The sequence below is a fragment of the Mirounga leonina genome, unplaced genomic scaffold (assembly GCF_011800145.1).
Source record: "Mirounga leonina isolate KUSES-001 unplaced genomic scaffold, KU_Mleo_1.0 Mir_154, whole genome shotgun sequence".
In the NCBI taxonomy this organism is placed as follows: domain Eukaryota; kingdom Metazoa; phylum Chordata; class Mammalia; order Carnivora; family Phocidae; genus Mirounga; species Mirounga leonina.
The window spans coordinates 14,588,136-14,614,123 of NW_023270389.1; the positions used below are offsets into that span (position 1 = coordinate 14,588,136).

The 25,988-nt window shown below is 39.5% G+C and overlaps 1 protein-coding gene and 1 non-coding gene across 2 annotated transcripts in view; one reads left to right on the forward strand and one right to left on the reverse strand.

Annotated features, from left to right (window-relative positions):
• Positions 1–25,988, forward strand: part of ESRRG (estrogen related receptor gamma) — a 568,127-nt gene that overhangs the window by 240,251 nt on the left and 301,888 nt on the right. The gene's annotated exons all lie outside the window — the stretch shown is intronic.
• Positions 8,038–8,142, reverse strand: LOC118014653. Its single transcript, XR_004680344.1, has one exon. It is a non-coding gene; the product is annotated as a U6 spliceosomal RNA (small nuclear RNA).

Sequence of the window (25,988 nt, forward strand, 5' to 3'; positions counted from 1 at the left end):
TATATGCATGCCACGTAAGTGGTCAGCAAATGACAAATGACAAATATCTTTCTTAGCATTTGGGGGCTTATTTCTACCCCATCTCTGACCAACCCTTACATTTAAAGACCTAAGAAGGCCTTATTAATAATAATGAGTCCTGGTCTCCTTCAACCCATTGCCTGGAAAATTATTTGTAGATGATTAAGAATTAACTATGTCCAAATGAATATCCTGTTGTGTTGGGTGAGAATGACCTAACATCATTATCTAAAAGTTTATCTTAGGTAATTTCAAATGTATTTGTTATTTCTATTAATATTTAGTAATAAAGTTTAAGGATTTATTCTCTCTTTGTCTCTGTCTCTCTGTCTCTCTCTTTGTTGAATGAGAGACAGGAAAACCCTTGTTTTCCCCAGAGCTCTGTCTCCTCAGGCTTCATTTGGTAAAAGCAAGTTTAGATTAGATAATTTTAGTTCTTTGTGTGGAGCTATTTTTAAATGTAATTTTTGCTAATAATGCAATTAGTTGTGTCTTTTGCATAATTTGCAATACGGTGTTGAAGTTTAAAAAGCTTCATTTTATTTTAATTAACAACTGATCGGTAATAATAACCAAGCGGCTGCTAGTTACCAGCCTTAACTCTTAAAAAAAGAGAAAAAAGGCAGCAGACACATACCTCTTCCTCCTCCTTCCCCTCCTCCCTTTGAAATATTTAATAAGAATGCCATGTATAAAATTACCCTGTTGGAGAGAACAGGAGCTGCATCCCAATATAGACGGCAGTGGAAAATCACTCCAAACTGCATGACGCCCTCCCCGCCGGCCCCACTCTTTTCTAATTGTCTGTCCCATAGTTCAGTTGTGGGGGTGGGAGCATGCAGGGGTATTGTGACATTTTAGTTTACTGTTCCCAACAATTCCTTTGCACATTCCATTAGCACATTATTTATAGCTTCATAAAAGGGTCCTTTTCTCCCCCTTCTAACAATATCCTTGTATCTCTGATGATAATGCTATCTGAGGATTGAACTGTTATTTTTAAAAAATCTATTCCCCAAGTTGACTCCTCATTGGCTCACTCCATGCAGCATCCCTCCTGTCACACTTAAAAGTCTGCCCACAAATCCTCTCTGGAGACGTGGCTCAAATGGAACAGTTGAAAAAAAAAAAAAAAGTCTGAGAGAGGCTTGGAGCCGATATCCTACATCTTACAACCCGCAGTTCTGACACTGCCGAGAGCCCTGAACTCCAGATGCTTGTATAAACAAGACTTCTGGAAGTCATTACCTCATAACTCCTCATAAGCTTACACCTGACAAGCCTCTCCAACAGAGAGGGCTGTTCCTTTTTGAACCCACTTGTTAGTCTAGCGTTGTGCACACTAACTACAAAAAGGACCCTGTGTCTGGGGCATAAATTACTCTTCTGTGCCACTGTCTTCCAGCACCCCCCAGTTATGGATTACTTCGTTCTCGACTTGACAGGAACATAATTAGAACTGTTGATGAAATCTACCAAATTGTTCCTCCGTGGCCTCAGTGGTCAGGAAATTTGGCTGAGTCGTATTTGTCACTGATGTGGAGGCTCTAAACACTTCATATTAACTATGTTATTAATGTGCTCATGAATTGGGAACACTTGAAGTGAGCCCAGCCCTAATGGCACCTTGCAATGAATACATTGTTGAGCCGCATTAAAAGTTTCAGCAGGGAAGAAAATGCTAATAAAATTCCCGAGTAGATGTGTGTGTGTTTTCTGTCGGCGCATTGATGCTTTCATTTCAAAACATGGCCTTTTTGCAGGCCTTTAGTGAGACCACAGTTTTTGTATTATTGAGTTTGCTGCTCTTTTAGTTACTGCTTAGTCCCGTAAATCCTCTAAAAGGTGAGAAGACGGTGAAGTAGGGTGGTTAACAGTGAGGTTTTTTGGAGTGAGGCAGGTCTGTGTTCAAATCGTGACTTCCTCACTTATTAGCCATGAGCTTAAACATGCCGCTTAACCTTGTTCTGCCTCATTTTCCTCATCAATAAAATGGGAATAGTGTAGTTGTAGGGAATTAAGTGAAAACATTTCTCAAAGAATTTAGCACAGTGTTCGGTTAGTGCTCAGTGAACGGCCCTCTTATGATGGTGACCGTGACGAGGATGATGATGATGGTGATGAACATCATCCAGCAGCCAGCTGGTTGAACACAACCAGCCCAATCACTCCTATCCTTGGAGATTTCTTCTTGTTTATGCATATTTCTCCTTGCATATGCATATGTATATGCTCCAGTGTGGCAGGAACTCTGGTGTTCTTTAAGTAATGGTTATGGTATTAGTGAAAGGATACATTTCACAGGTTAATATCAAACGGGCTGTTGATTAGACAATGAAACCGTGGTCATTCTATCAATGGGATTCATATTTACTGAGACAGCTTCATCTTCTGTTACGTGTCATTTAGGCATATACCTATTTCCCATTGTTTTTCCTCTCTTTAACAAGGTCTTGAGCCCCTTTGCTGTGTGCATATTCCGTATTAAATAGGATGATCCTTAATGCTGCATTTATATCCCTAACCATGGGATACCAGGAAGTTGACAAATGTTCACTAAGCTGCGTACCACAATCAGCTGTTATAAAAACAATGTAGAGTAAGATGATGGGTTAATAAAAGAGTAAGGATAAATGGTGTACCACTGGAGAGAGAACACCATTCTTTACATACCGATTCCAGCATCACTGAAAATGCAGTAGCGAAGTTACTGGTCACTGAAATACAGCCTTTGGTTTCACCTGTTAATTAGACATTAAAAAAATGTAAAATAACTTCCTTATGGCCAGTTTTTCCTTTGGGGGTTAATGCACTGTGCCTAGGTTTTTCTACTTGTAGAGAATACAAATTCCAATACATATAGAGACAACAAGAGGTCTCTAAAATGTTAAAGAAAAGAGCTGGTTGGGGCGCCTGGGTGGCTCAGATGGTTAAGCATCTACCTTCGGCTCAGGTCATGATCCCAGAGTCCTGGGATCGGGCCCCACATTGGGCTCCTGGCTCAGCGAGGAGCCTGCTTCTACGTCTCCCTCTGCCTCTCTCCCTGCTCATGCTTTCTCTCTCTCTGTATCTCTGTGTCTCAAATGAATAAATAAAATCTTAAAAAAAAAAAAAAAAGCTTGTTGTGCCTCCTCCACCCCCAAGAATAGATTATTTTATTGAGAAGTCACATGCATTCCTTTGTCTTAAACATTTGTTAAGCTTCTACTGTTGCTAAATACTTTGAATAGTAATCCTCTGATGTAGGTACTATAAGCATCCCCACCTGGCAGATGTGAAAATATAGGTTAGGTGAGGCACCTGGGTGGCTCAGATGGTTGGGCATCTGGCTTCTGCTCACGTCATGATCCTGGGGTCTTGGGATCCAGCCCCATGTCTGGCTCCCTGCTCAGCAGGGAGTCTGCTTCTCTCTCTGCTCCTCCCCCTGCTCACTCTCTCTCTCTGTCTCTCTCAAACAAATAAAGTCTTTAAAAAAATGAAAACATAGGTTAAGTAACGTGGCCTCCATTTGCCGCTGCATACCTTTCTTTGGGGAAGGAGGCACTTTGCAGAAAAACCCAACCAACCAAACAGAAAGCAGGTAAAAACATCCTTACGTTAAGGTATTTTCAGAGTTTTAAGCTCACATCAACCAAACAAAAACACAACTTGCCTTCTATCCTTTGCAGAATATGGATAAAAATTTGGCTTTTCATGTATCAAAAGAATCTGTTTCCTGCATAGCTAAGAGGGCTATAAAGGTCCCAGGCTCTGGCCAAACTCTCCTCCCTCTGGGAAATAGCTCCCAAATTCAAAATCTGGTTCTTTCTTGGGCATGAGAGATGTTCCATCACTGTTAATTTCAACCAACAAAGACTAAAGGTTTAAGCAGAATAATGAGCAATGAAACTGTGGAAGATGACTTGTGTAAGCACAATACTAAGAGCTAGAGAATGCAAACGTTCATACTTTTTCTTGATCATGCCCCCATTTTTCAGCCTGTGAAACACTGTCCCTCTTTCAGGGCCCTTCTTCAATGCTATGCTATATATGAAGTCTGTGGCTTCCAGTTCTATTTGGAATTAACCTTCCCTTTCCCCAATTTCCTTTAGCATTTAACTTGTATTTATGGTTATTTATATGAATCTATTAGGCCCTACTTGATTGTGAGCGACCAGGTCTCATTTACCTTTCACATTCTCCATACATTCAACCTGACACTACAGAAAGAGCTGTGTACCCTTCTATTCATTTGACCAGTTGGTGAAACAGAGTAACACGCAAAAAGTCAATTTAAGGAAGGCTAAGTGTCAAATGGCTTATATGAAATAAGTTCTATATTAAACAAGAGGGAAGAAAAACTATGGAGGGATAGAGAATTTTAAGAAACTTCACCTCACTGCAAGGAAATTTTATTATTATTCATGGGGAGGTTAAATTACTCTAAGTCATGCAGTTAGTGAGGGACAGAGCTCGGATTTTATCACAGCATTCCCCACAGTTACTGTCAGATGACAGAAATCAAAATAAATATGACGTAACTACAGATCACATTTTAATAAGTTTAAAAAACCAGCACAGAATAAGGTGTGTCTTGTTACAATAAGAGAACATTTTAGAGACTTATTTTTAAATAAAATCATCAGACCAGTATATGACCGTGTTATTTTTAACATAACTTTTCCAGTAACAAGATAATGCATATCTACTGTAAAATATTTTAAGAATACAGACCAACCTAAAGAAGAAAATGAACATCACCATAATTCCTTTATCCGCAGAATTTTACACTATTATCATTTAGTATAAATAATTCTTCCAAGGTTTTTTTATGATCATAACCTGTAAATCTGAGCTGTATTTTTTTTGCAGTTTTGAAGCAATCAATACTTCAGTGTCAAAGTCTGTGACAGGCAGTGGGGGTCAGTCTCCTTCTGATATAGCTGGGAATGAGACAAGAACTTAAAGCGCTCTCATGAAAATTCTGCCCCAGTTGTAGATACTGAAGGTTACTAACCAACAGCCATTTGGTCAGTTGATCATTGCAGAGCTTTCCAAGCCCTTCTAGAATGAAACTATGGAAACGTACAAAGGAATAATTTCAAGTTCCTTTCTGAATTAAGGGCCAGACATAATCTAGGATCATTTTACTGAGGACTCTGGGATCCAGAGCCACCTGGGTGGCTCAGTCTGTTAAGCGTCTGCCTTTGGCTCTGGTCATGATCTCAGGGTCCTCAGCAGGGAGCCTGCTTCTCCCTCTCCCTCTGCCCTTCCCCCTGCTCATCCTCACTTGCTCTCTCTCAAATAAATAAAATCTTTAAAAAAGATTAAAAAAATAAAAATTAAAAATTAAAAAAAATTAAAAAAAAAAAGACTCTGGGATCCAACCTGAGATTGGAATTTATGTAGTATGGCCTAAAATTAAGAGTGAAACCTTTGGATTCAGAAACATGAGGTCCCTTAAACTCTCAGTTTCCTCATCTGTTAAATGGGATCAATAATATTCACCCTAAAAGCTTAATAGTATAAGGATGAAATTAAATCGAGAAATGCTTCTAAAGCAATTTTCACATGATAGCCAATAATATTCGAATAATGTAATAGCAGTATTATCACTAACCTCTGCTTATCACCTGTCGTGACTGCTGAGCCAAGTGGTAAGTGGCGCTCGATAGAACTGGCAAGCTCAGGTCACACAGCGGGGACTTCCCACTCAAGGTCAGTAGGTTCACCAGCATGCGTTATTCCGCACCACGCATTTGATTCTGATACTACAGTTCACTGTATTATTTGTTTACAAATCCAGATAAATGTGTTGTACTAGGTTGTACTTTAGCCAATGTGCGTTGACTTACTGATTGCACACCGTCTGTGTGTCTCTGTGCATGTGTGTGTTTTTTCCTTCAACATTTGCTTAGATCATGGTGACTTGAACACTTTATCATTAACACTTAGCTTAAATTCAAAGTAACTCTATCTGCTCTCCCTTTACATCGCAACATATGAGAATATTTAGGTTAATATTGCTGTTCTCTAGTTTTGTTAGCAAGGGAAATATAGGAAACTCGAGTGGGAATTTATGCTCCCGGCTATATGCTACAGAATTGACATTGATTGACCCTTCAACTGAGACAATAGGTTGGCTCCCTTGGTTGGGAAGGACTTGCCACAGAAGAGCTAATGGATTCTTTTAGAATCTGGGACTCAGTTGGTAGTGAGAGACTCATCTGCCTAAGACTATGTACCTTTCAGTACTAGTCTGAGGATACTGTACCATTATGTTTCCAGAGGGTCCTTGTTAGGATGCTGATGCCAAGGAGATATATTACTTTAAGTCTTCCTCTATCTAAAAGTCTTTCTAGAGTATATGCAACCTCACTGAGATCACACAGCTATTTGGGGGCAGAGATTGGATTGAACCCAGAGCTGCTAAGTTCTACAGACTGTCCATCCTTCCAGCATCAATATGAACCAAACTGACTTGTCTCATTCTTTATTAGCTTCTTTGTGTTACATTCAGTATAACTTGGAATCCACCATCTCACATTTTCAGGCTGTCTTTTCCTTCTTTCAGTCTGTGAAGCATTGCTAACAAATTCAGAGGCCTTGTTTCCCTTATGATAACATTGCATTTGCAAAGCTCCTTACACTGTCTTTGCCTGCATTATCCTATTGGACACTTACAGCAACTCAGTGTGGGTATTATTACCCATGTTTTTCTGTGTTCTTTTTACCAGGAGAACATCTAAGCACTATTCACATATGTAAACAGTAGTGGTTTTGAGTGGTAAACAGCTCATTCCCACATACTGTTCTTCTGAGGCTCAGGGCAAGGATTTCTCTGTTCAAACCTTGCCTTAAAGGGCAGGAAGAATGTACAAGAAGGACTTGTCTCTTGGCCCAGAGCTTTCAGAACTGATCTGTAGGGGAACTTTGCCCACATACCTGGTCATGAAGTGTGGAAGAGGGCCCACCATGACTCTCATGATTTTCGTGGTGTGGGGCCCAAACCTGACGATAAAGAGAGGCTTCTGTAAGAAGCAGCCAGATGGATCAAGTTATCAAGACTAGGCCTCCAGGCCACCGTGACAAATTCTCTAGGCTGTTGACCTCCTAATCCTAGTACAGTCTCTCTCTTCAAGCAGGACTGAATGCAGGCAGACATTGAATATATGCTTTTAAAACAGTATTCTTCTTTGGGTAGGGTGGGGCAGGTAGACAGCAAATTCAACGTGGTGCTTGGTTTGTTACTTCCCATCTTCATTTCACAGATAAAATGTGCAGCAGCCATCAGCATAAGACACTAGTTTGGTAAATTGTTGTGTGTGTTCAGCACACCTTATCTGGAGCATACGCGAACGGATGCTTGTGTTTGAAATGATGACTCACAGTTAATCATTATAAGAAATAGGCTTCCCACTTCATAAACTCTAGGAAAGACTGTTTTCTTTTCCTAACATTTAAATTACTCAGCCATTTAATGCATTAAAACCCAATTATAACTTAGTATGTTGGAGAATTTCAAAAGCTATTCCCTGCAGCATCTGTGCCTAAGACTACATTTTATCATTCAGTGGTTCAAACTCTCTCTAATACAGGCTTTTACCATTAAAAAAAAGAAGAAGAAGAAGAAGAAAAAGAAGCTTAAAACACAGAGAAGCACGTGACAAGACCTTGCCATTGCTCCCTAAAATGGCAGTTCTTGAGGAATGTGGGGCAAGGAATCTCGTTTCCCAGCTGGTTTGGACTTTGCTCCACAGTTAGGTGTGCATGTGGTTCTATCAGGAAAAGGATAAAGAAGAGGAATGTCTTGCAGCTGGGAGCCTGTAAAGGGTGTAAACAAAATGAACGTGGTCATTGTAATGGAGGGCAGTGGATAAGTAGCAAAAGTTGGGAATATTACTTTAATGCTTTGTACTTTTTTTTGTGTGTGTGTGAAGCCTACAGCACCTGGGTATAACTAAGCAGTCTTTCCCCCTTGCTTAGCTTCCCAGATCAGACAAGACCCGGCATGTTCAGGGTGGTGTGGCCATAGAGAAAGATCTGGAATGTGTCACAAATCTGTGCATCATCCTTGTGCAGGCCCCATGCTAATCTTCTCTGTATCATTCCAATTTTAGTATATGGGCTGCCGAAGCAATCACAACTGCAATGCTTTTTGAACAATAGGTGATGAAATCACAGTCCACTAGCCAGAAGTTTTGCATTTTCCTGAGAAATCTCTTGCAGGCTAATGCCTTGAACCCTGTAAAGAAAGCTTGCATTCCCACCAGAAACCTGGTCGCTCTAACACTCCAGGTGAGAAGATAAGACAGTCGGCTGAATGAGAAAACCTGAAAGTTCGGGAAGAACTGAAATTCAACATATTTGTCAGCCTGGAAAGGAAAATGGAAATGAGATGAAGTGATTCAAATTTCTTAAAAAGAATGTGTTTTCTTTTGTGTTTTTCCTCCTGGCACTAGAGCAAAGCCATATTCAAGTAGCTATAGTAAGATACGGAATTCCAGAGGGAGATACAAGAATGATTCTCCAACATCCCCGATGCAATCATGATATTAACATCTCCAAAAATCGCCAGAGAGACAAAGGATTAGTTTCTTTCTAAACATAAAAGAAACAACACAAAGAAACCATTGCTACTGTTTGGGAATAGTTTATATAACCTTATATGCAACGGTACTGTGGCCTTCTTTCTCTAGCTACCAATATAAATCAAATAATTGATTTCATTATTGTAAATACATTAAATAGTAGAATAATTGGCTAGTAGAATTGAAAGGGACCTTTGCATTCAATCCTGTTCCCACCTCTTACAGATCAGAGACATTGTTCTCAGGGAAGGATGGTGAGTTATGCACAGTCTTTCAGATAATGAGAGTGCTGGGACAGAGATCCAGGCACTGTGATGTTAATCTAAGTTTCCCATCACAAGATTTCCCTTTGAGTTTAAGGAGTGAAGAGTGAGAGGGAATCAAAAAGCTAGAAGGCTAAGATAGGAGCCAACACCCTCTTTCCCTTCTCTGTGTGGGTAGACTCATCTTCAGTCTCAGCAACAATTAAAGAAAGCAAGCAAAACTACTAGATGGCAGCATTATATTTTAAAACTGGTCTCAAATCAGGATAGCGTCTTCTACGTGGAGCCTAAGTTAAGATAAATGTCTGGGTTGTGTGCCTTCTTTGTAGATCTGGAAGATTGTATTAAGGTTCCAAATGATACTGAGATTTGCTAAGTAGTCTTACTTGTCAATAGCTCCTCTTGTTGGATATTTAAAGTTCAAGAGCTTTGTTTGCTTTAGTTAAGTGCTCTGAAGTGTTTCAACAGCCATTGGTCCATTTATATAAACAGATGAAGGAACACAGTGATAATCCATGATACCCGGAAGCAGCCCAAGCCTAAGGAGTAGCATAAATCCTTGATGACTTAAAGATAAGCCTTCCACACACCTGCGTAATTCACTTTGTTAAACAACAAGTACATGTGTGCCAGTGGGTTTGATTGGCTGAAGAGGGAAGGACTGGGAAAAAACTACAACAATCTCTTTCTTTCTTTCTTTTTAAGATTTTATTTATTTACTTGAGAGAAAGAGAGAGAGAGAGAGAGCACGAGCAGAGGGAGGGCCAAAGGGAGAGGGAGAAGCAGACTCCCCGCTGAGCAGGGAACCCAATGTGGGACTCAATCCCAGGACCCTGGGATCATGACCTGAGCCGAAGGCAGACGCTTAACCGACTGAGCCACCCAGGTGTCCCACAATCTCTCTTTCTTTAAATTTATTAATGTGTGAGCATTTTGCCAAGAAGTACAGTTACAACCTTGATACCATTCTTTGTTTTCAAGTGATAAATTTTCTGTTGTTATTCATCATCTTTTTTTTACACTTGAGGTGATTTTAGTTGGGTTTGTTAAAAATTGGTTTCCTCCAAGTGTTATTTTATATAATTTGTCATCCATTTAGACTTTTAGAAGATATCATTATTTCATAAGGAAATTCCATTTTAGAAACGTGGAACAGGTTGAAATTCACTATCAAATAATGTCAACCTCAAACAACTCTAAAAAAATACATCTCCATCTTTATAGAGAAAGTAAAATGATCCCAGTCTGATATCCTGTGACTTACTATGCCAGAGTTTCCAAAGATGGGTATGTTTGTGCCACACACGGTTAGAACTCCTAACCTCCTCACCCTCAAAGGTAGGGAAAGCACAGTTCCTGAAATCCTAAGGAGAGAACCTGTAGACAAGGAAAGGAATACTTCTAAGGGAAAGGGAAGACAAGCTTTCGTGAATGGAGCTGGCACTTGGCATCGAATTTTAAATTAGCAAAATCTTATCACTTTCTCTGCCCCCTCATCTGTGACACCTTGTCCTCTCATCACCAGTTATAAATATCAGGTAATTTATTAACCCTAACAAGTCTGGGTGGCTAATTGCAAAACCATGTATTGTCTGGAAGAAGCTTGAGCCAAATGCTGGGTGTACTCGGCAGAGAATCTCAGAGCAACTGAAACACCTGCTGTAGACTGACACATCTTGGTTCACACAAGAACTTGAGAACGCTCCTGAATTCTTGAATGATTGCCTAGAGTCCAAAGGCTTACTGGAATAGGAAGTTGAACTGGGAAAAAAAAAAAAAAAAAAAGATGGTCTTCAATCATCTTTAGAATTGAAGGCAGTTCGTTCTGACATAAGACAGAGAGGGAATAAGAGGACATTAGCTTTGTTTTTTTTTCTGCAGTTTACATCAGCTTTAACAAGTTCTTTCTCCTCTTTTCCTCTTGCATTCATCGCTCCATCTTTTGAATATCTTGCCTCTCAAGATGTTTTAATGTCTTTCAAGAGGAATGAAAGAATAAGCTATAAAATGTCAGGAAGGAACTGGATTAAAATCGGATGGATTCTCAGCTTATCTTGACTCTGGAATGTATCATGAGAGCTAGAGAGAAATGGTGACGTGTGACTACCAGGCAAATGGCAGAGAGGGGTTGGCAAAGGATTTTAAGAGCTGTAGTCTGGAATGTGAGAATTTCCTTAAGGCTTTTCTTCTCAATTAAAGTTTTACCAGGCTGTGCTTTTATACTTATTAAATTTGGGTGTAGCTGCATCTCTTCCCCCAAAGAAACTCCTATTTCTCTCTCCTAGGTGGAGCGAAGAACTCTTTTCTTCTCTCTGCCACATACCCCCATCATCTCCTATACATTTTGCTATTGTTTGGTGAAAATGGGAACTTTTATTTCTAACCTTTTATTGTTTGTCTCTGCTCCACATCCTGTAAATGTTTTCATTTTTCTGCAGAACTGCACACCACCTTTTCTGTTCGGGTCAGTGTTTGAAGTGGTAGGCCATGCAGGTCCCCCTCCAACTGATTTTCTAGAAGGTGTTACATCTCCGTATTTCATGTCATTCATGGTAACTAAGTGCATCTACAATTGGCAGAATTGTCTAAGTGGAGTAGTGAGCTGAAAAACAGTGAGTGTAACAGAAATAAAAACACTTAATAAAACTAGTTTTAATCAATTCAACAACAGCAACAACAACAAATTATTAAATACCTACGAGGTGGTAAGAGTCGTGATGAGTACTAGAAGAGAGAAAATAATAGAAAAGAAGGCCCAGCCTTTGTCCTGAAGAGACTTAATCTTATAAAAGTCATGCTTATAAGGCAAAGGACCATATCACAAGGCAGAATATGATTTGGGCATAAGAAATTTGCTAGCAACATTAGCATAAAGGAGGGACGGGGCTGGGGGGAGGGTGGCGCTTGGCTGGCTCTGTCAGTTGAGCATGCAACTTTTGATCGTGGGGTTGTGAGTTTGAGCCCCACCCTGGGTGCAGAGATTACTTGAAAATAAAATCTTTAGGAAAAAAAAAAGGAGGGACCATTCTTTTGGGTGAATGGAAGAAAGCCTCTTTTTTTTTTTTAAATATTTTATTTATTTATTTGAGAGAGAATGAGATAGAGAGAGCATGAGAGGGGGGAGGGTCAGAGGGAGAAGCAGACCCCCCGCTGAGCAGGGAGCCCGATGCGGGATTCGATCCCAGGACTCCAGGATCATGACCTGAGCCGAAGGCAGTCGCTTAACCAACTGAGCCACCCAGGTGCCCGGAAGAAAGCCTCTTAAAGAAGGAGATATGTGTGAGGCTTTAAGGAATAGGTAGCATTTTAAGTAGTTTCTCTTTTCTTGGTTTTCCTCCTTGTTATAAGGTAGTAAGTGTTCATTAAAGAAAAATAAATCAGAATATACAAAGAAATCGAACGAAAGTCATTGTAAAAATACCATTCCTGCCGCAGGATGACTGCTGTGAACATGGGGCAGTTAGAACACGGGCTGCGAGGCGTCTGCCCGGGGATCTTAGTGCCGGACATCGCATGTCCAGTGTGCCCTGCCCTCTCTCAGACTTCCAGGGGCTCTCCCAGAAATGTTCACGCCAAGCCAGGTGATGGAGGCTTCTGCCTCTGTGATTTTCTATTCCTTGTTACGATATTTATTAATGCCCAGTGGACAGTCTCATCTCTCTGCAAGGGAAGGTGAATGAGCAACGATGAAATGCCCTTAGCACTTCTTGTTGGTATTTAAATGTAACATTATATCAATCCATTAATTGGTAATTAAAGGACAAAAGCATCACTTCATGCCCCCCATGAATGACACCAACTTTCCTTCTTCCCAAAAAGCTGTTTCAGGAGGCTTTAGTGGGCTGAGTGATTGGTATTTCTTCTAACACTTTTGTTGTTTAAAAGTGCCTTTGTTTCATTTGAGGTGTGAGAGAATGTGCTCACCTTGTCTTCGTGGGTGCAACAGTGCAGAAATGATAACTGTATATACATTTTTTTTACATAAAAATAGAGAGGAGCAGGAAGGAGAGAGACAACTTATTTAAATCCTGAATACAGTCAGACCTCATATGCATTGTTAAAAAAAAAAAAAAAAGCCCTAAAGAATTGCATATGGATTAGAGGGATGAATATTCTATTATTTCAGTCTGTTCTGCTGATCTTCTTATTGTGACTTTGTGCTTCAGAAATCTGCTAGGAATTTGGCTTTGCCGTAGTAGGCAGTAATTTTAAATGTGTATCAAGCACTTGATAGTGTATGATTTGCGTGCTGTTGCATTCCGATTCCCTAAATTTTCCACCAATTTATTACTTTTTTCATACTGTTTTAATATTTCAGGATGATGAATATATACAGCATCATTAAAGGTAAATAAAAAATGCATGAAATTAAAAAATGGAATATTAGATGTTTCTTTGCTGTAATCCCCTGTCCCAATTGGAATGAAATGTCTCTGTTCTATCAAGTAATCCCTAAACATGATTAGGAACCTGGGAGTGTCCACACAGCCCACATAATATTTGTATCATCTAAGCCTATTTATGTAAGGTTTGAGTAAAAGTTGTTATTAGAAGACCTATAAACCCATTTTACAATTCTGAAAGATATGCTTGCCTCTTAATCTTTTCTACCTTTATTATTTTTGCTGGAGTTGATGACAATGTGTTCTTAATTCGTTTTTCAGAATGCTATTACTGTACATCCTCTTCATACTTAGATGATACATTGGCTATTCTATTGAAATACATTTTAAAGACCAAGGATTGAGTTCAGGAGTTCATTTGCATCTGTCGGTGTTTTTTTCAATATTTGTAAGAAGGAGAAGAGTTAGTTTTCTAGGGTCTGTCACAACTTCCAATCATTCAATATGTGTCCAGGGCAAGTTTTCCCAAAGTATTCCTTCTTTTAAGGAAGTTTGCTCCTATTATATTGACGCACTAAGCTCCTGGGTTTTTTATTGTTTTTTTTTTCTTTAATAAAAACAGTTTGCAATGCTATGAAATTGTTTAAATTTAATTTTGATTTTTTAACCAAAGGAAGCAGTGTTTTGTAAAGAGAATATCTGAACATAAAAAGACCAAAAAATGTTTTCCCTAAGCCTTGACCTGCACCCCACAGTGTGTTAATGACTTCTTTGGTGGAAAGATATCCTCTCTTTATTAGCAAATCTTCAGTGTTTGCCCTCTTTAAAAGGCCTCTTTATAGGGAGAAGTTTTTCAAAACATCTTAAAAGTCATACGTATAATTCTTTTTTTTTCTCTTCCTTCCAGTTAGGTTTTAGTGGATATCAGGCTTTTCTTAACCCAGTTTAGTTCTTTTAATCGCGCAGATACTGATCTAACAATTGCATGCAAACACTCTTGAATTTCAGGGAAGTTCACCAATTGCAACCTTATTCCAGATACTTTAAAGTATCAGGACATTTTTGTTTCCTTTAATGTAGTATTCCTTATTTATTTTTGGCTTACACATGAAAGACAGTTTTTACTGTTTCACTGCTTAACCCAAATCATGAAATGTGAAGATTGACAGCTCTTATTAATTTCACAGTTAGGAAATGTGTTAAATGACCACTGTTTCCAATGAATCCTCAGCAGTGTGGTATATTTTAAAACCATGTTTCAGACAGCACCCCAAAGATATTCCGTGGTAAGACCTTTTAAACCTTTGCTTCTGCTTTGGCAAGTTAGCTCTGATACCTAAGAGGAATCCTAGTAGTGAAAGAGGCATTCCCTTAGCCTCTGCAGTTTGGGCTTTCTTTTCCTGCAAACACCAGGTTCGAGCAGAGAGGCCTGGTGTCGTTCTTTTACGCTTTGCAAGTCTGCCATTTGGTACACATGCTGTCAGCAATTGTAGAAATTGTCCTCTGCCAGCCAGTTTCTGTGTGTTTGTTACTAATTTTGCAAAGAAAATAATGACGGCAAATGACATATGGCCAATATTCCCCAAGCTGAACTTGACCCCCAGCCGGGGCGGGGAGGGGGGGGAGGGGGGGTTGCGGGAGGGAAGTTTTAAATAGTCCACACACTTCTGCTAGAAAAATCAGCATCGAGCATATGATTTCATAATGGTCGTGTGACAGGGCTCCTCCATGGTGTTCAGTGCATCAGAAATCTGAGCCTCCTGCCACCAGCTGTGCCCCGCATGTCCTGGGTTCAGTTGGCAGACCAAGCTCCGTTGTGTTGCAACTGCTGCTGGGTGGGGGGAGGGGCACCCAGGTGCCGCGCAGCCAGGGAGGCCTGAGCCAGAGGGGTCCTGCTCCCAGGGCAGGTGGTGGGAGTGGCCTAGTGTATGTGCATTTGGGAGCATAGCCACAGACCCCCAAGAGAAGAGGGAAAATCTGGACCCCTAGTCTGGAACATTTCTGGATTGGTATGTGGTCTATGCCATTCCTTGAAACGCTTTCCAATGATGCCGAAAGGAGCAAAGTAGAGAGCGGAGTGGCCCATGGCTTAGAAGTCAGCCTTGGCATTTCCCGTCTGTGCAACCCTGGACCATTCACGTCTTCATACCTCAGGCACCTCATTTGTAAAATCAGGATAACAATATTATCTACTTCCAAGGATTAAATAAAATAATCCTTTTAAAGTGCTTAGCTCAGTGCCTGGCACATAGTCACCACTCAACAATATTACCATTTGTGAAGCCCTCATCTGCGGGATGTGCAACACTTTCCTTTTATATATGGAGAAACTGAGGCTGTAAATCATGAGCTCACCTAAGACCACTTGGCCAAGAATAGAATTCGTGTTTCCTGGCTTTCATGCTATTATGCTAACCACTAATCTATGCCTCTTCCCTGCATCAAGCCCTTAACGTTCCTATCCTTGATTAAAGCAAGGTGTGGCGGGGGTGGGGGAGTTGGGGGGAGGATTTAAGAAAATAATGGTAAGAAATAACCTTATAGAGATGAACTTAATCTATTGTATCTCATCCTTGAAGCTGATTGAAATAAACACACACACACACAGAGTTTGTTTTCAGTATCTCCCCACAGCTAAAATTATCAGATTTTTAAAATATAAGTTTTATGTTGTTGGTAAAATTGGAAAGTTTTAGAAAATAATTATTTTTGGTAACTCTGTGGAGTCTTGTATGCTTCTGAAACTATCCACAGGCGTTTAAACGGGCTCTGTGCCTTGGGCAGAATAAGGTAGAGAAATGTTTACAGTTCATAGTTATGAACGTGCACTGGAGTATTTTGCCTTAAGCAATACAGAAACTCCTGGGATAAGCAAAAAGCACATTTTCACAGGGAAACAGACTGAAGAAAGTAGCAGAAATATTACATGGTAGGGTTGAAAACCGTTTATGAGGCTGGATTAAAAAGCATAGACAATGAGGAATCTTTATGCTGCTTCTATTGAGTTGTGTCTACATTCACAAATTAGTTTGCAAATTAATATTTGGAGTTGGCTAAACAACGGGTTATTAATTTTTTGAGAAGGAAAGAAGTTGAATCTGCCAGTTACTTGAGTGATTTTGACATGCAGTTCCCCAAACAAGCAAAGAAAACTGTTCGTGTATACAGGCATAGTATAATTCAGCTCTCTCTAGGTTGTGAATTTCATTCTACAGATGGAATTCCCTTCCACCCCCAAACCAAACACTGAATAAGCACAGGTCTGCAGCTCATGTCCACAGTGCAGTCAGGCTGCTACTTTGGTTTGATGGCTATATACGGCCCAGTGGTCCGGGGGTGTTTCTTCTCCCCAAATGACAACAGTATTGTGATGGGCAGAGCAGGAGCTTTTTTGTTGTTGGTTTGTTTTGTTGTTGTTTTTTGTTGTTTTTTGTTTTTTCCCATCACCAAGGAGCAAAGCCTTTTGGGCACATTAGCACTACTTTCAGCAAGTAATGCAAAAATGGGAAATAATTGGGTTGAGGAGCTCCTGGGCTATTAGTGGTGCTGTGGGCAGGAAAGCAGGCATTGGAAAATAAATGACAAATTAGTCTGCTTAATCTCTTTATTGTGAATCAGATGCCACGGCAGAGGTTCATAATACATTAATAAACACCAGTTAATGCAACTGAGATACTATTCCTCAAATTCGCAAGAGTGGTAAGAATTCTTCCCTTAGGGAGTGAGCATGTTTACTGAATGATTTTCTCCCTCCGTAAGCTGGACTTGGTGGTACAAACCCAGCTAAATAATAATAACCATTGTATGTGTATAGTGCTGGAGCATTAACGGACAGTTTCATCCATATCAACTTGTGTGAGCTTCACTAGGACATCCCTGGGAGGGACAGGTTTTCCTATTTCCCCATTTTACAGAGAAGCCACCTGAGGAGTTACATGACCTCCCAATGGGACTCAGTGTTGGTCAAAAAAAGATTTGGCAATCAGAGAAAGACAATTATCATATAATCTCACTGATAACGTGGAATTTAAGAAACAAGGCAGAGGATCATAGGGGAAGAGAGAAAAAAAATGAAACAAGATGAAACCAGAGAGGGAGACAAACCATAAGAGACTCTTAATCTTAGGAAACAAACTGAGGGTTGCCGGAGGGGAGGGGGGTTAGGGGATGGGATAACTGGGTGATGGACATTGGGGAGGGTATATGTTGTAATGAACACTGGGTATTATATAAGACTGATGAGTCACAGACCTGTACTCCTGAAACAAATAATACATTATATGTTAATTAATTGAATTTAAATTGAAAAAAAAAAGATTTGGGTCTTGATTTTCTAGCTTCACGACTTGTGATCTTGGCTACCCCCTTGCCCCACCTACTTAGAGTCAAAATCTATATATTAGTATAACTCCATATAATATAAATTCTGATATCCTCTGAGTTATGGTCCCTCATCCATTTTTAATCCAATTCCATAATATTACAAATACGACTAAATTCCAAAATCTTACTAAGTTCCCGACATTACAAAGACTGCCCTTACATATCCCCTTAGTACTGATGACATAAAGGAGTCCCATGACATTTTACATATGGAAACTGAGACACACAGATGGCTTAGCAGAGCAGGTTAGCATCCGAAGTATCGTTAACCAGACTTGTCAAGGTTATTTCTCTAGGTGCTCTGACTTTTAGCTGATCATGTCATGTGCTTAACACAGGGCAGCATTGAGTATAGGCTTTCTCCCTTAGCATCTCCAGAATAGGAGTCAGCCATTAAGGCTCTTGGGATCTGTTGGTGACTGGACATGTTTACAATAATCCCATCCAGCTTTGGCCGTTCCTCTAGCTTATACCGCACAATGCTTAACACGGACCCATTCAGCTGTGCAGTGTTCCTTTATCCTAGTTAACATGATGTTTTGTACTTACTCTAATACTTGTGATGAGAAGGATGCTTTGTATACTGAGCCCTTTTTAACCTCATTTATGTCAGCCTGGCCCTCCTTGCTGTACAGCATAGAAAATGGGCACTAGAATTATGCTTACTGGTCAGTTGACCAGAGGGCTCTGGCTAACCACGAGCCCTCTTATTTGTTCACACAAGAGCACCTGCCCTGCTGTCAATTAGGGTATGCCCATGATAGTAATGGGAAAGAGACGGTATCTGGCCAACCTCGTGGAGAGGAAGGAGTAGATAAAAAAATGTACAAGGGACACAGACTATGGAAATTAGACTTATATTTGAGCTGGAGTTATCAAAATGTATTTCTGAGATCAGGCAGATTCAGGGTGGTATGGCCTGTCAAAATGTATTTCTAAGAAAGAAAGACTGATTGCTCATATGAGGAAGACCAATTGTTATATATGGTGAAGAATGTCCAAAGCCAGCGTCTCATTGTCTTACAGCATCTAGGAATGCTGTGTCCATGTGGTCAAAACAGTTGCTCTCTTTGTTGCCTTGCTCATTATGTAATCTGCTGTACAAAGAGGTCTGAAGAAATGGAGGGTCAATGGCCCTCCAAAATAAGTTAAGTAGAAACACTATCCATTCGGTGTTCATGCAAACGTGAACTTTTTTTATGATTTGGTTTCTGCAAAGCACTTAAATGTATCCACTTGGTGTTTTCAGATAAAAGCAAAATGTTTCCTATTCTTTCTAATGAGCTTTAAAGAAACATTAAAACAGACAAGGGAAAACATCATGGATTTGGTTTCTTTACATAATATCTCTCTTCAGCATATATTTGAGTCATCAACTTGATTGTTTCTTTCGGTATGTTCTCTGAGAGTGTGACTTGGGGGCTTCCAGGGTAATTATGCCTCCTACCTTTCTAAGGACAGTCTGCTACTGTTTTCTCTAAATAACCTGTGATCATGTAATGGATAAACAGTATTACCTCTGTTTTAATGACCCCCTGATTCTACAGTGGCCGGCAGTGTGCCAGAGTCAGCTCTTTGGACTCTGTTTTTGTTCTACATTCCTCAGTACTACGACAAAAACTATTTACGTTTTGCTTGAATAGCTTAAACACCATTTTAGAAGACTTTAGATTGCTTTTGAACATATTTGAATGCATCTTTAGCCATCACTGGGCTTAAAATGGAAACCCTTTTTTCAGCTTATCTGTATTAAACACCTGTAAAAATCAATGGTACTGTATTTTTTTTTCTTATAATGCTCTGTTCCTTTAACTAATGCCAGAAATAATGCACAATTTATTCTAGCATGTTATTTTCCCTTTGCCTGATGTTCTCTGGTAGTAAGTGGCATAGTATATAAGAACTCACTTCTGCTGACTTAATAGTAAAATTGCCAGGTTGATGTTGAAATTCAACCAGTTGGAGCCTAATCCTCAAGAAGAAATTTGCTGTCTCTCCTACTGATTATCATCCGTCGTCTTCATAATGAATATGCAGAAAGTTTATTTTATTTTTTGCAAGTGCACATACTTACGTAAATGACCAATAGGAGAAGTTAGAGTTAACCAGTGATGTTTTTGAGCATTGTTATTTTTCCCTAAAATCAGAAGTCATTACATTTATATTGAAAATATTGAGTGGTTTGTATGAGCTTTATGCCAAACTAAGATTAGTGTGCTATAGCCCATTACAAATGTAGAAGATTGACCATTTTTTTATGAGTTAGAATAAAAAATATGATAATAATGTCTTCTCATCATCATAAAGAGAGATGATAACGACTAAATGAAATATTTATATTATCTCATTTTATTTGATAGGTTCCATCTTCTTCCATACCAAACACTTCTCAAGAGCAACCATAGCTTCCTGGTTAAAAAAGAAATCTTTGTAGAATTCAAGGTCTTCATCTGTGTTGCTAATAAATCCAGTAATCCAATATTTTGCTCTCTTTAATTTCTGAAATTTGTTTTGCATCTTAAAATGGAGCCCAGGGATTTAGTATGTTTTGATCAGGGCTGTGCGTAAAGATGGGTTATATCTTAGTTTCTATATGGGAACAAATAGGATTATTTGTTACCAAGTATTTCTTTGTGGGAAGTGGGTTAATTTGTAAACAAAAATGTGTGTGTGTGTGTGTGTGTGTATTACACATTATTTGTGCCGTCTGTTACTGACCCACATATTCAGTATGCCACTTGTCTCTTCATCAACCATATTATGAGGCTCTCCCTAGACTGTCTCCTCCCTCGTGCATTATCTTGCTATTGTCTTATATAGTCTTATATACAATCTATATTCTTCCAGACTTTTAGATTTTGTTTGAGACATAATCAGAGAAACACTGACACATATGTCACTGCAAAGTCACGTAGAGATGGCTTTAGAACACTGATGCTCTGAACACGTGTGTTCAGTGGGCAACATGGCCGCTCTTTGCGTGGCCCCCACTCTCATAAAGGATTCTGAGTTCCCAGGAAGCGTTTTCAGGCAGGTGGCTATGTCCCAGTGCTTTCTTGTGAACTGAACTGTCCCCGTCTTGTCCTCCATCTCTCTTGTCCTCATTCCCTGTGCTCCTCTGATTGAAGCTGGAGAAAAGAAAAAAAGATTTGAGGCTTGCCCAATTTGTCCTGACGTAAAGAGATGTTTAGCTCAGTGGAAGGTAGTGGCAGCGAGGCGAGGGCCTGACTGACGTCTCAACAATGTGTCTGCAGGACGGCTCTTCGCTCCACCGCGGCCTGGCTCCCGAGAGCTGTCTACCTTGCGAGAGAGGGGTGATAGTCCCTCAGGCTTTGACGCTCAACACCTTGTTAGATCTGCTGACGAAGACACGGTTTTTGGTTTAGTGCTTGTTTTCTGAAGGAGGTGTTCAGGTTTGCTTAAAGCCTGAAGAAAACATTTCTGAGGAATTGTAGCTTTTATGGAGGGGAAAAAAAAATGCCCTATTTTCTGAACACATGGATTTGCTTTAAATTTTTCTTAAATTTCCAGAAAACATTTTGGATTCAGCACAAAAAGGTTGCAGTGGCCCAGTTTTCCTTAAATCCCTCATCTGTCAGACCTCAAATATTAGAAATGTAACTCCTCAAACTACTTCCTCGTTGGGCTGGGTTTTGTCCCCAAGTCACCTTATTCTGGTTTGGTTTTGTTTTGTTTTGTTTTTTATGATGTTGACCAGAGGCCTTTTGGGTTTTCCTTTATTCTAACAAAGCATCAGACCTTAATTCAGTTCCAACATGACATTAAAATGTAAAAACAGCAGAACAGCAAACAGCCTTGTGTAGTGGGAAGGAGTAGAATTTTAGAGTCAGAGTTAGGTCAGGGCCTTGGCGTAATTAATTATCCTTTGTAAGCCTTCTTAACTTATCATTAATATTTAGAAAGGGACAGAGTTGGGAAGATGGTAACTGCCTTGCAGGGCTGTTGTGAGGATTTAATAAGGTAATACAGAAATTTAGCATCACACCTGGTAGGTTACCACATAGAAATGGACACATGCAAACGCAGAGCTCCTGGTCTCTTCCACCCACTTAAATTTCTTCTCTCCTGCTTTCCCTTCCTCTCTTTTTAACTTGTCTCCTTCTTTCCTTCCCATTTGAGGGAAAAAAAAAATAAAACAGGAAAAAAATCCTTTGACAGAATGATATCAAATGAAGCTTGATGTTATGCATAATGATGTTATGGACCAAGGTATGGCTAGGTTGGGACTGGGGTCAGGAATAAATAATATGACAAGTAAACAGTTGTGCTCGATTGTTACCAAACCCAATGCTGAGTCTCCACATTGCTAATTTTAGATTCACTGATGATCTCTCACCAAGACTCATCCAAGTTTCTAGTTCAGATGGGACTTGTTTTCAGCCAAGTCATTTTACATGACCTTTGTCTCGTCCTCCTAAGTGATGGAAGCCCAGAGGTTGTGACACCTCATGTTATCGATGATCCATGCTTTAGCTTTTGGGTAAGAATTCCACCCAGACATCGGGCATTCTAAGTTTTCTGGTCAGCAAGGATCCAAAAACTTTTGGGACATATATGGATGTCTCTCTAAGTTGCCCCAAAGGAACTTGTCCCTGAAAAGAGTCTCATTTCAATCCGCGAGGGCTAGTGTGGGATGAATTCGGCATTGGAGAGAGGTTGGTGAGTCCAAGTCTAAGATTTCATTCAACGCTAGAGTTCTGTGACCTTTTCATCCCAAAGTAGGAATGTGCCACACACTCCAGAATCCCATTGCCAAGCTAGGACATCAGTAAATCTCGTTTGTTGTCTACCTTCCTCACATACTAAGCTCTTGAGTGTATCGGGGTTGGTATTACCCTGGCACCTCAAAAGCACTCAGCAATGGTTAGCTGTTATTACCTCTTAATGATCCAGGTTTCTTGGGTAACCATTCTCATCTTGGTTCTCTCTCTGCCATCTACTCTCTTGAAAACTATAATCACAATTCCTCATATATTTTTTTTAAATTTTATTTTATTATGTTATGTTAATCACCATACATTACATCATTAGTTTTTTGCTGTAGTATTCCATGATTCATTGTTTGCATATATTTTTAAATTTTCCTTAAATTTCCAGAAAACATTTTGGACTCAGAGGGGTGAAGAGTTTTACAGAGATGCCCTGTCTTCTCCCACTGAGCACAGTTGTTGAGCCTGCCTCCTTCCTGTCCGCTCTCTGGACCGCAAGCTTCCCCACCCTACATCACCCAAATGAGATAACCCATGTTCCAAAAGAAAAAAACAAAACAAAACAACAAAACATTATGCCCCATCCATTTAATGTTTTCCATACTACATTTTAAAAAATTGTATTTAATTTATTTAAACTAAAAAGCAAACAACAGTTCACCCATTTCTTCCCCCCCCACACACACACATTTCCTGTGACCACCAGTCTATTCTCTGTATCTATGAGCTTTTTTTTTTAAGATTCTACATATATGAGAGATCATACAATATTTGTCTTTCTCTGTCCCGACTTATTTCACTTAGCATAAACGCCCTAGAGGCCCATCCACATTGTTGTAAATGGTAAGATTTCATTCTTTTATTTATGTCTGGATTTTTGAACTCTATCATATAGTATATATCACACATTCATTCACTGGCGGATATCTAGGTTGTTTCTATATCTTAGCTATTGTGAATAATGCTGCAATGAAGATGGATATATATCTTTTCAAGTTAGTCTGTACATTTTCTTCAGTAAATACTAAGAAATGGAATTGCTGGATCATATGGTAGTTCTATTTTTAATGTTTTGAAGGACTTCCATACTGTTTCCCATTGGCTGAACCAATTTATATTCCCCACCAATAGTGCACGAGGGTTGCCCTTTTCTCCACATCCTCCCCAACTCTCGTCTTTTATCTTGTTTATACTAGCCATTCTAACAGGTGTGAGGTGATAGCTCATTGGAGTTTTGATTGCATTTCCCTGATGATTAGTGATGTTGAGCATATTTTTATGTACCTGCTGACCATCTTTATGTCTTCTTTGGAAAAATATGTCTATTGAGAGCATTTGTCCATTTAAAATTCAAATTGGTTGCTTTCTTGCTGTTGAGTAGTATGAGTTCTTTATATATTTTGGATATTAGCTCCTTTTTTAGATATATAATTTGCATGATTTTCTCCCATTCCATAGGTTGCCTTCTCATTTTATTGATGGTTTCCTTTGCTATGCAGGAGCTTTTTAGGTTGCTGTAGTCCCACTTGTTTATTTTTGCCTTTGTTGCCTTTGCTTTTGCTAACAGACTTAAAAAGTCATCATAACCACCTATGGTTTCTTCTAGGAGTTTTACGGTTTCAGGTCTTGAGTTCAAGTCTTTAATCCATTTTGAGTTAATTTTTATTTATGGTGTGAGAAGGTGCTCTAGTTTCATTCTTTTGCATGTAGCTGTCCAGTTCTCTGAACACCATTTATTGAAGAGACTGTCTTTTCTCCATTGTTATTCTTGGCTCCTTTGTTGTAAATTAACTGACCGTATAGGTGTGGGCTTCTTTCTGAGCTCTCTATTCTGCTCCATTGATCTGTGTGTCTATTTTAATGACAGTACCAAACTTTTAAAATTATTATAGCTCCGCTATATAGTTTAAAATCAGGGGATATGATGCCACTGGCTTTGTTTTTCTTTCTCAAGATTGCTTTTGGCTATTTGGGGTCTTTTGGGATTCCATATAAATTTTCGGGTTATTTGTTCTAGTTCTGTGAAAAGTACTGCTCGTATTTTGATAGGGATTGCATTAAGTCTGTAGATGGCTTTGGGTAGTATGGACGTTTTAACAATATTAATTCTCCCAATCCAGTAGCACAGAATATCTTTCCATTTTTTGTATCTTCTTCAGTTTCTTTTATTTTTTTTTAAGTGTTTGTAATGAAAAAACTATGTCGAATAATGGAAAAAAATCAGGATGGAAAATCCAGTTTGCAAACTAAACTTAGCATTTCTAATAGCAAGGTGTTGTGTTTTCCTGCAACTCCTGAGGACCACTCTAATATGACTCCAAGACTTGAACCATATCCCAAGAAAAACATTTAAAGAGTCCTGAACCCTAACACAATGGCAACAACACATTTCTCTTAGTAAACTGATGTCCAGTAGTGGCTCCCATACCTTTGCAGGTAAAACAATACCATTAGGCAGTAGAACAACTATACTAGAATTTTGGGAACTTCCAACTTGTTCTCGAAACCAGAAGCTGGTTTACTAATATGGATGTCAAACCCTGACTCAAGGCTGCCATGAACTTGGTTGGTAATTGTCAGTTACTGATTATAGGTATCCCCGGCATGCCTTCAAGCTGAAGAAGTACAGAAATACAGAATTGGTTCCTTAATCAAGAATGTGGAATTGCCAGGTTATCACATACGAGGGGAAGCTGCAGATGAGTTACAGAGCCCTGGTCTCACAGATAGGATTCCTTTACAAGCCCACAGGTGCCCATTATGCATTCTCTCTCTACCATAGTGAGGTAAAGGCAATAACATCATTTGATGATGGGTTTATTCTCTCCAACTTTCAAGATTGAAACAGAAAGACGACACCTGAATATAATTCCCAGCGCAGGCTAGCGCTGTCCAGCCCTCACAAGATGCACAAAAGCCAGGGAAGCTCCTAAGAAGCCTACTGGGGGATTTGTTTCGTGGAGCTCAGTATTTCTTTCATTCGAGTTTTAACCCGATCCTTAATTTAACTCCATGAGTAATATAATACACTGGGGCAGGACTAGAGCGAGGTGAATGGTACCGCAGCCTCCACGTTATGCCTGACCTTGCAGCTGAGTATTAATTTGAAGTAGTGGAATTAAAATTTTCTATTCTTTTGCATTGTCATGCCTCACGTTGATAAGCACCAAGAAATGTAAATAAAAAAGACCTATTTCAAAACCTTCCTTACAACCTTTTTGTTTTATGACAAAAGACAGTTAATTAACATACTAGCAGTAAGCAGCCTTCCCAAACTCCCGCTAATTATGTATTCTGTTGACCGTGACTCCAGTCATAAGGTAATTGGCTTGCAGCAACATCACATTTCAAATCATCTCTTGAAATTACATCAAAAAGCCAGCCTGTTTTGTTTTGATAGGGGAACAATCAATTTGATAAGTGGTAACACAGCTCATTGTTTCACATTAATTAGACTAATTGCTGCATGTTAGCCTCTGAAATAGACAGAACTTGGAGAAGACAAAGGCTGTGGCCTTTAGCATGCAGTGTGTGTGATGGTTCCACTTGCCTGAACATACTGTAGGCAGAAAACAGAGCTGTTATAGGAGGCAGCCTTGCGGGAGGCTGGGTGTTAACAGTAGTTTGATGTGTTATGCTTAATACACTGCCTTTCAATTATAGCGTCCAGGTTCCAAG